This window comes from Triticum dicoccoides, chromosome 7B, assembly GCF_002162155.2.
Source record: "Triticum dicoccoides isolate Atlit2015 ecotype Zavitan chromosome 7B, WEW_v2.0, whole genome shotgun sequence".
Classification (NCBI taxonomy): domain Eukaryota; kingdom Viridiplantae; phylum Streptophyta; class Magnoliopsida; order Poales; family Poaceae; genus Triticum; species Triticum dicoccoides.
In genome coordinates, this window is record NC_041393.1 from 658,901,357 (window position 1) to 658,910,838 (window position 9,482).

The 9,482-nt window shown below is 40.9% G+C and overlaps 1 long non-coding RNA gene across 3 annotated transcripts in view; it reads left to right on the forward strand.

The window, feature by feature from the left end:
* The first annotated feature begins 6,339 nt into the window (after positions 1-6,339).
* LOC119341762 overlaps positions 6,340-9,482 on the forward strand; it is a 22,248-nt gene continuing 19,105 nt past the window's right edge. Inside the window, exons 1-2 of one of the 3 annotated variants that reach the window (XR_005165274.1) lie at positions 6,340-6,783; positions 7,080-7,189. This is a non-coding gene — a long non-coding RNA (uncharacterized LOC119341762). The remainder of the gene's footprint in view (positions 6,784-7,079; positions 7,190-9,482) is intronic. The other 2 variants (XR_005165275.1, XR_005165273.1) reach the window with 2 other exon arrangements.

Consider the following 9,482-nt stretch of genomic DNA (forward strand, 5'->3'; position numbering starts at 1 on the left):
CTAGGGTGGATCGAGGTTAGGCTGATACCATGTAAAAGGATAGACAGAGAGAGAATGATGTTTATTGCTTGAACCTTGTGGTTATATATATAGGAATACAATGACAAATTTGGAGTACAAGACAAGATAGAATAAGATCGTACGCTATCCTATCTTTCTTAATAACCGTAATACTCAACAGGGTTTACTATGCTTTATTCAAACTATTGTTGGGGAAATCATTAACTGGTAGCTACTCGATTGGTTAGCGAGTAGAGGATTAATAGGTTAATCGGTAAGTTAATCATCCATTTAATCAATTAATCGGATGATTAATCAATTTATCGGCTACTCGATGATCTTATGAGTAGAAATTAATCGGCAAGTTAACTAGTTAATCAGACGAATTCTTAAACAGAGATTTAACAACAATAGTAGGTTCCATAAAGATGATATCTGGCACGGTAAGCAGCTACAAATGGTGCCCCTCATTCTTCCAAAAAAAACTCAATCATCTTGATCTTGATATCTACATTAATAACCGAACTAGTTCCCATATACTAACATTGCAGATTCTTGACCGTAGCCACACAATCAGTCACTACATGGATGTTTTGAAGGTTCACTAGTAAGCGTGCACGTGTTGCACGTATCCTAATAAACTAAAATAAAAAAATGGGTTTTGTATTGTTGTACCGGAACATTTAAATGCGTGTCATACTGAATGATTTCAATGTAATAATTTATTTTAGATTAAGTCATAGGTCTTGTTTGACCGGTGAAAGACTTCCATTGTTGAAATGTTGTGATTCCAAAATTCGAAATACAAAAATGAAAAAACTCATGCATGTAACACACGACCAATACACATGTCTTCACATAAAATTAACGATCACATAAATGTATTGTAATTGTTACTTATTACAAAATACTTAAAAATAACAACTAAGCAACATTATCCTCTGGAAGGTCCATCTTTTGATTCGATCTATAATGCTTCGTTCTAAGACTGGGATATCGTTTAGAACTTCATTTTCTTCATACTTCAAAATATGAACCAAAAGCGCTTCCTTAGTTCAAAATTATCCTACATATTCATTATATAACATTGTTATTAGAAAAAAAACATGAGTAACGTGTGTATGAGCATGGTGTGAAATACTTACCTTGGGTACTGGAAAATGTAGCGTTCCATCATGCCATGAGTGCATTAAATTGAAAATCAAATAACAAGACAGGGGACTGCATGTATGAAATGTTACATGTGAGTTGAATGAATCAATTAAGATTGTGATGTATTGACAAGATTCTTACCCGTATGAATTTGTGGGAACAACAGGAACTTTGCATCCCCATTTCAAAATGTCATCCTTGAAGGCAGGGTTTGCAGTTTGAAGTGCAAGGTTTAGATCGTTAACCATACTTTTAAGTATATGCTTTCCGAAAGCAGGTATTGGAAGCGGGTCTAAACTAGAAACAACTTTTTTCTATTGGTCCAAGATGAACAATACAAATAGTCCAAGAATATCACAAGGCAATAAAATCTGCAATGACGCATCAATCATTATCATTTATTAAGACCAAATAAACAATGACTTTGAATTGAAGTCTTACCGTATCACATCCTGAGATATGATACTCATTGCTATTAGGCCAGCTATCAAATAGTTGTGCCAACATAGCAATGTCCATACCATCATGATGACTTGGGACTCGTGCATAGTGGGACATGGACTACAATAATGTAAGAAAACATGAGTAGAATGAGGCAAAATGTAAAATGTGATTATAATAACTTACACAAAATCGTAGATCCATATAGTGTGTTGGGACGTCTCTAGCAAGCTGAACGTCGTGGCACGCTAGTATCCTCACAGCCATATTAAAACAATCAACATCCATGTACTCAAAATTCTTTAATATGTTCTTTAATTGTCTCAAGTTCAAACTAATAGGATAAGGTTGAGAGCTTTTCACCCATTCACTCCTCTGAAATGGGAATTTTGTCAATTATAATTATACATGAGTAATAATTTATTAGAAACAAGAATGAATTGGAAAAATGTGTCTTACTCTAGCAAAGGGATATCACCAACCATGCTGATGAACAAGCAAAGTTCATCCATTAAGTCGTCGTTTGTTGGAGTGACAAACGGCGAAAGGATAAATGATTGCGAGATGAGCTCAACTTGTGATGATGAGTTGGATGCTTTGGGTTTGTTAGGAGGTCTTTCGACGATCACACAATCGGTGGGATCCGTGTTGGTTTCATCATCATCCAAGTCTCGGTTTCTTATATCATCATCACTGAACTCCGAGTCAACTAAAATGACAGCTAGTTTTGTTCTAAAATCTGTCATATGAACCTAAAGTGAAGTAGTAACAAGACTTAATTTTCAAATAATGATACAACACGAAATAAAGAAAATAATTAGTGTCATGATACGATGCAAAATATACCTGTTCGGGAGTGTCAGACAGACTATCTCCCGTGAAATACTCCATGTAATTTAACATCCAGAGACCACAAGATGACCTGGATGATTACGAATTTTTGATATGATTAATAACAAAAATATTATATTAATAAAAAATATATTAGTATTATAAAATGATGTGGACCAAACCACAAGTCATATCAGACACACTCAATTAAAAAGGAATTGAACCACGTTTGCCCCTAATTTAAATCAAATGACCAAAAGGGCTATCAATAAAATAACCGAATTTGTCAAAGCATATTTTTTTATTATAAATCAATTGAACAAAAAGGCTATCAATAAAGAAATGAATTTGTCAATGCATAATTTCTTTGAGAGGAACCCATATAATTATTACTTCACCAAATGAGTGGTCGATCATAGATATTAAAAATAAAACAAAAGGACCACGACCGACGATCCATTTGATCAATGATATGTTTAATCTGGACAATGTAATTAGGTCACACAAAAGAAACCAGAGTGGATTGCAAAAGGAAAGAGCGCAACCAGAGGAACACTAATAAGGAGCTGCCGGTGGAAAGAAAAAAAAAGAGCAGCCGGTGCAAAGTATCTCAGTCTCTCACCGCACACTAATGAGGAGCAGTCGCTTTCTCACAACACGATATGTGAATGCTACACCTACGTAAAGCAACGGACGTGTTTTACGTAATGTGCAACGTGGACAATATATCTGGCCATGGGCCGGGCCGGGCCGGGTTTCGGCCGAGGCCCCATCAAGCCCTAGGTCTGTTTCCCAGGCCCACGAAAATACTACGTTCCCCAGGCCCAGGCCCTCCCAACACAGAAAGCCCGAAAGCCCTAAGCCCTCCCAAAGGCCCTCGACGTTGTAACATCAAAACAACACATCAAATAGCACCAAAACAGCAAATAGTATGTTAAAGACAAACAACGGCACCAAAATAGCAGCACATCAGCACCAAAAGTGCATAAAGAGCAGCACAGCAGCACCAAAAGTGCATAAAGAGCAGCACAGCAGCACCAAAACAGCAGCACATCAGCACCAAAACAGCACTAAAGAGCATTGTTTTCACATCAAATAGTATCAAACATTCCAGTTTCGAGTTTCTAGAAACACAAGTGCATAAATGTATTATTACATGCCAGATGGCCAATTCATAGAACCAAAAATAAGGACCAGTAGCTGTTGGTTGCCATCTCGACATGCCTTCTCCGAATCTTCTACTCATCTCAGTGCTCTAGCAAGAACTCTACAAAATGCAATAAACATCAGGTTAGCTAAAGTACATGTTGAACTTGACAAGTTGACATGAACAAAGAATATGGATGTTACATTCATCATCGGAAGAAGAATTTTCATCATCTAGCTCAACCACTTCTGCCTTTCTCTTATTACCTACAACAACTACAACAACATGTTAGCTATAAACTCTAAAGTACATATCATGAAGAAATAAACAAAGTAAGTTAAACTATATACCATCTTTCTTCTCTAATTTGCAGCGATCATAGTCATGAACAGGTACTGATCATAGTCAGATTTCTCTTCAACTGTGCTCGTGCTTTCCACATACTGATCATAGTCAGAAAAGGCACCAAGTCCACAAGTGCTTGACATACTAGTTTTGGGTAAGTTGTCATGAACAGGTACAACACTACCATATTCATTAAATAAAGAAGTCAATGTACTTCTAACATCAGCAAGACGACGCTTGGTATCATTCAGTATGTGTGCACAACAACGAATTTGGCTACAGCACCATCAATCAATGTCAAACAAGATTGAACTACCAAATTCAGTATGTGTGCACAACAACGAATTTGAAAGAATTTGCCGGACAAAGGTAAAGCACCTTGAGACAAGTGGGTTCGCAAGCAAACAATCATTCTATCATTATAGGCTGCATTATCAAGAGTGATGCACATTACTTTCTTCTCAATCTTCCATTCATGAAAATCTAGATGGACCTCATCGGCAATAGATGCTCCATCATATGGTGGATCAATTTTTTTGAACCAGACAATTCTTTTGTTTAGTTTCCAATCAGCATCTATGTAATGACAGGTAATGCAAATATAGCTATGCTTGGTGACTTCAGATTTCCAATTGTCAGATGTGAAACTTACTCTACCAGGGGCAGCAACAATAATTTCAAGCAATTCTTTTTTCTGGGAAAGAAACATTGCCATTATCTCTCTTTTTATTGTGTGCCGACCAATACTCTTGAATGCTGGACAACAAGCAGTCATCATTGTTCTAAAACCATCTTCTTCAACTGTTGTAAATGGATGAGAACCGGACACAAGATAAATAGAGACTCCATGTCTGGCTACTTGAGCATCATATTTAACATTTCTCAATGCATTTGTTCCATCATCATTTGTTTCAGATTTCAAGATTTTTTTTCATTGTTGATTGATCAGTCTTATGCAACGATTCGGTGTGCCTAAGGAGATGAGATGTACCGTGTCCAGATTTAACTGACAGCTCAGCGGAGCAATGGTTGCACTTAGCTATAGCATCACCATCTTTGTATATCTTGGTGAAGTCCAACCATACTTTTGACTTCAGTGTTCTACTGCTAGAGGAGGTAGTGCGCTGCTGTTGTGCTTTGGCTGTAGGCTGCTGCTGTGCTTCGGCTGTAGGCTGCTGTTGTGGTGCCGATTGTCCACTTCCTGAACGTGCACTAGATGCTGGCCTCTTCCCCTTTTTACTTGCAACTTTCTGCCGTACACGAGGAGGATTTGGAGGTACAATAAACAGCTCCATCTCACCCTCATGCCCTTCTAATTCTTCAGGATGATAATCTGCTTCATCACCCTCATGCCCCTCCATGCTAAATCTATATCAACAGCAAGAAATATATATGTCAACAGCAAGAAATATATATGTCAACAGCAGCAAGAAATCTATATCAACACACACTTATAGCCATTGTTTCATCAATCATCTACACACACTTGTATTCATGTACAGCAGCGAGTTCATCTACAGTTCTACACACACTTATATTCATATACAGCAGCAACAAATCTGCATCAAATCCATCATGTTGACATGTATGTACACCTGCTAATCGGTTAAGAACGGAAAAAAAATCCGCATCAAATTACCTTAAGAGCAGAGGTGCGGCGGCGCTCGGACGACAGATGAGCTAGTTGATGCGGTGGATGTCAACCAGGGGATGCAGAGCTCGTTGCTGCGGTGGATGTCTTGGATGCGGCACCGTTGGGGAGGAGAGGAAGCTTGCCAGCGTCGCGGTTGGGGAGGAGAGGAGGCATGCCAGCGGCGGTGCGGTTGGGGAGGAGAGGCAGTCTGCCGGCGGCGGTGCGGGATGGGGACGCGGCACTGCAGGGTGACTAGGGTAGGTCGCCGACTCGCCGCCGCCAGCACGGGACACAGACAGAGGAGGGGGACTGGGGGAGGGACGTGCGGCGTGCGAGACTGCGAGATGCGAGTGGATAGGTTAGGGTTCGATGCGTGGAGGAGTGGAGCTGTGGAGGTGGACTGCTGGGCTGCTGGCTGCTGTTGTTGGAAGGGCCGGATGGGCCTAATTTTGGTCTAATATTGAAGCCCAGGCCCGGCCCCAATAACTGCTAGGGCTTACTTTTCAGGCCCAGGCCCGGCCCACTAATCAAGCCTAGCCCTCCCAGGCCCCGTTTTTTAGGGCCGGGCCGGGCCGGGCCGAAGATGGCCAGATATAGTGGACAATCAGGATTGGATTAAGGGGGTTGAGGGCCCACCCCCACTAAAAATCAGGGGGCAGAGAATAATTGTTAGGAAGGTTATGTTACCTTTCGTAGATCTTTTTGTAGATAGAGCATTATTGGGATATGTGTGTGTGGTGAGAAGCAGTCGCTTTCTCACAACAGGATATGTGTGTGTGATGAGACGGTGAGAGACACTAATCACTTTGCTTTCTCCGTCGCACGCCGCCGGCCGCCTTCTCTGGAGCAGGGCGCACGCTGCCGGCTGCCTTCTTTCGAGCAGGGCGCATCCTCTCCCGCCACGACATCTTCTGGCGCCCCCCTCCCCGCACCACCACCACCACCACGGCCTCGCCCTGTCTCCTATCCATGCGAGGGCCTTGCCTCGCCGGCTCTTATCCCCACCACGGCCTCGCCCCGCCGCCTCTTCTCACCACCGCGGACTTGCCTCGCAGCCAACCCTGCGGATCTTCCCTAGATCGACTCTGCCGCCGCCATCATACTGCCACAGAGCAGATCAAGATGCAAGCTGCTGGACATGATGCAGGAGCAGGCATCTTGAATTGGACCGAGATCCAGTGCGTCGACCTCACACAGTCGCTCCGGGAAGGAGCTCGCAGCTCGGTTGCTGAAGGTATGCTGTTCGATTAGATGTTGTTAACGCACCTACGATTATCAGTGGGGATTTAGTCAAGTGACATTTCTTAGTCAACCATGCTGTGATAAAGCTTCTTGATTTGTGGATTTAAATTTTGGGTGGCTTAATTTGTCACTATCAGCTAGCTCTAATTGATGTCGAGTCTTTGCTTTTTGAGACGTTGTAATGTCGCAACCAAGTTGGTATCTCCACTGTTTCTATCAGAAATACATGTGAGTCCATTCTTTGACATCTGAACTTTGCTAATGCGTATGCCATTGTATGCGCAACAGGCACCTTCACCACATTGTCATTCATTTGTGAGATGTTTCCGTTTCTCTATGTTGGCATGGATGCACTGGATATAGAGTAGTGGAAGATTGTTAGTGGAACACATGTACAGGTATGCTATATATCTGCTTCTTTCCATGTGTGTATTAACATATTCGTTGTTCAAATGTATAATATGCAGCCCAATGAAATGTATCGCCTTGAGCACCATTATTTAGGCTAGTTCTCATGAGAGGTGTTGTGTGAATTGCATTGGCATACAATAAGGTAAAGAATTGCATTGGCATACCAAATTTGTTGATCAAATGTGCTTCGGGAATGCTATGCAGTGAAAAAAATAGCATACCAAATGTACCCTGTTAAGCATAAATGCTCAGAATTGTATTAGGAGGCGTACCCATCCTTCTGAAGACTGCTCTTAATATATTCTTCTCTTTTCCATGTTGTAACATTCAGATCATTCCACTTACCGGATTTTAATTCCATGTGCTTGGATGCATATTTGAATAAATCCTCCAGTCCTTCTAGCTGGTGTACCAAGAAATGGAAAAAGTATAAGCATCACAAGTGAGAAATAAGAAAAAAAGCTTATTAGAAAAGATGGGGCAGTAGGATGAAGTGCAGACCGTATCAGTGAGGTCCTTGCGGCTCATGTATGGGCCTAGCGAGTCGAGCACTTGGACACATTTTTTTCTGGCATTTATAACACATAGGTACCGGTGAACGTCCTCCATGTTTATTGGAAAGTATACCTGAAGAAAATGATTATTTTAGTTGTACTCGTACGTGGATGAATCGGTGATTCTAGCTGTAATCCATCCAATTATGTAGGAAACTAAGACTAACCATATCATTTTCCAAATACGCTTTGGCGCTGTTTAGTACCCATGCTAGTGCAGCATCCATGTCATCTGAGGGCAGATAGCCACCGATCTTTATCATCTTAGAGATGCATGCATTCTCTAAGATCACAGTTCCACCTGACCTTACTTGTAGATGCTCCGTAGCAGTCATGCAATTTATGTACGTATTATTACCTACAATTAAAAGCATACATAGTATATTAGATGACACATACTGATAATCAAATAGCATCTTCCAGTCGTAATGCGATAATAATAATAATATACTCACTTCGTCGCCAACCCATTCTCCGGAAGTTAGAAGAGATAGTAAATGTCTTTTTTTCAAAAATGCGTCGCCGATACTCACTAAATTTCTTTCTTTGCTTGGTTCAGATATGATATTTTCTATAACGGACCAATCATCGCCAGTGCAGGCATAATCTGTCACGATGGCAATGATAACATGTAATGATAATACCACAGAAACAATAATGTAGCAGTACAAGGACATTGAGTGTTTTGTTTCGTGCCTTGTGGAGAAACAACATAGTCTTGTGCCTTCTTAGGCTTGTTATGCCGTCGTTTATGTTTCTTTATATGCACAGGCATTGTTAGCTCGTCCTCTATAGTCTGAAGCACTTCCGTGTCCCGTGTTTGTGCCAATTCCTTATCCTGAGCTACCACCATTTGTTGACTTGTTTCGTTGTGGGTTAGTTTCTGAGAACAATATTGAAAGAATTACCCGTGTGTAGGATATAATATAATTAGAATAATTTTGGAAGATATAGTTGGAAAAGGAAAGTCACCTGTGTTCTGTGTATGTTCAGAATCTTCATCCTCTCTGTTTGCTATGTTTTCTTCAAGAATAGGTGTATATTCTGGGCTATCCATGCAATTATTTTCATCCACTTCATTATTATTGAGTATTTCACTTGTTTCGTCATCGCTAGGTAGCTGAAACCCATGGTAGTATAATATTATAAGAGAGAGAATATATTTTTGTAATGATATTGTACTAAGATAATTACAAACTGATCTTTGGCGTTAGACATGTGGAAAGAAAACTTGCCTCTGACGATTCGGGGATTGTATATCCATCCTTGGTTATCACAGCATCAAAAAGCATGTTTAGTGGAACCTCCCTAATGGACTCTTGTGTAGCCTTTGTGGAGTCGAGATCTGTATCCTCTTGTACGGTTATCACCTCTTCAACCTGCATATTCTCTGTATCCTCCATAGTAGATTCTTCTTGTATCACCTCTGCCGCCTCAGTGTTTGTATCCTCGTCTTTCTTTACATCTTCAATCTGCATATTATCTATATCCTCATCCTTTGCTACCTTGTTGATGTTTTCCTGAAAACCCAAGCATGACACTTCTAGATAGAAAACCTTGCATAGGAAGAAGAGAGATATAATATGTCATTACCGTGTCGATGGCATCGGCAATAGTACCAGATCTGGTCGGAGATTGACCCGCATGGGGCACCGATGATGATGGCGCCGATATGGACGATGATGGTGCTTCACCAAGGGCAGATGTGTGCGGCGCGGTGGAGAGA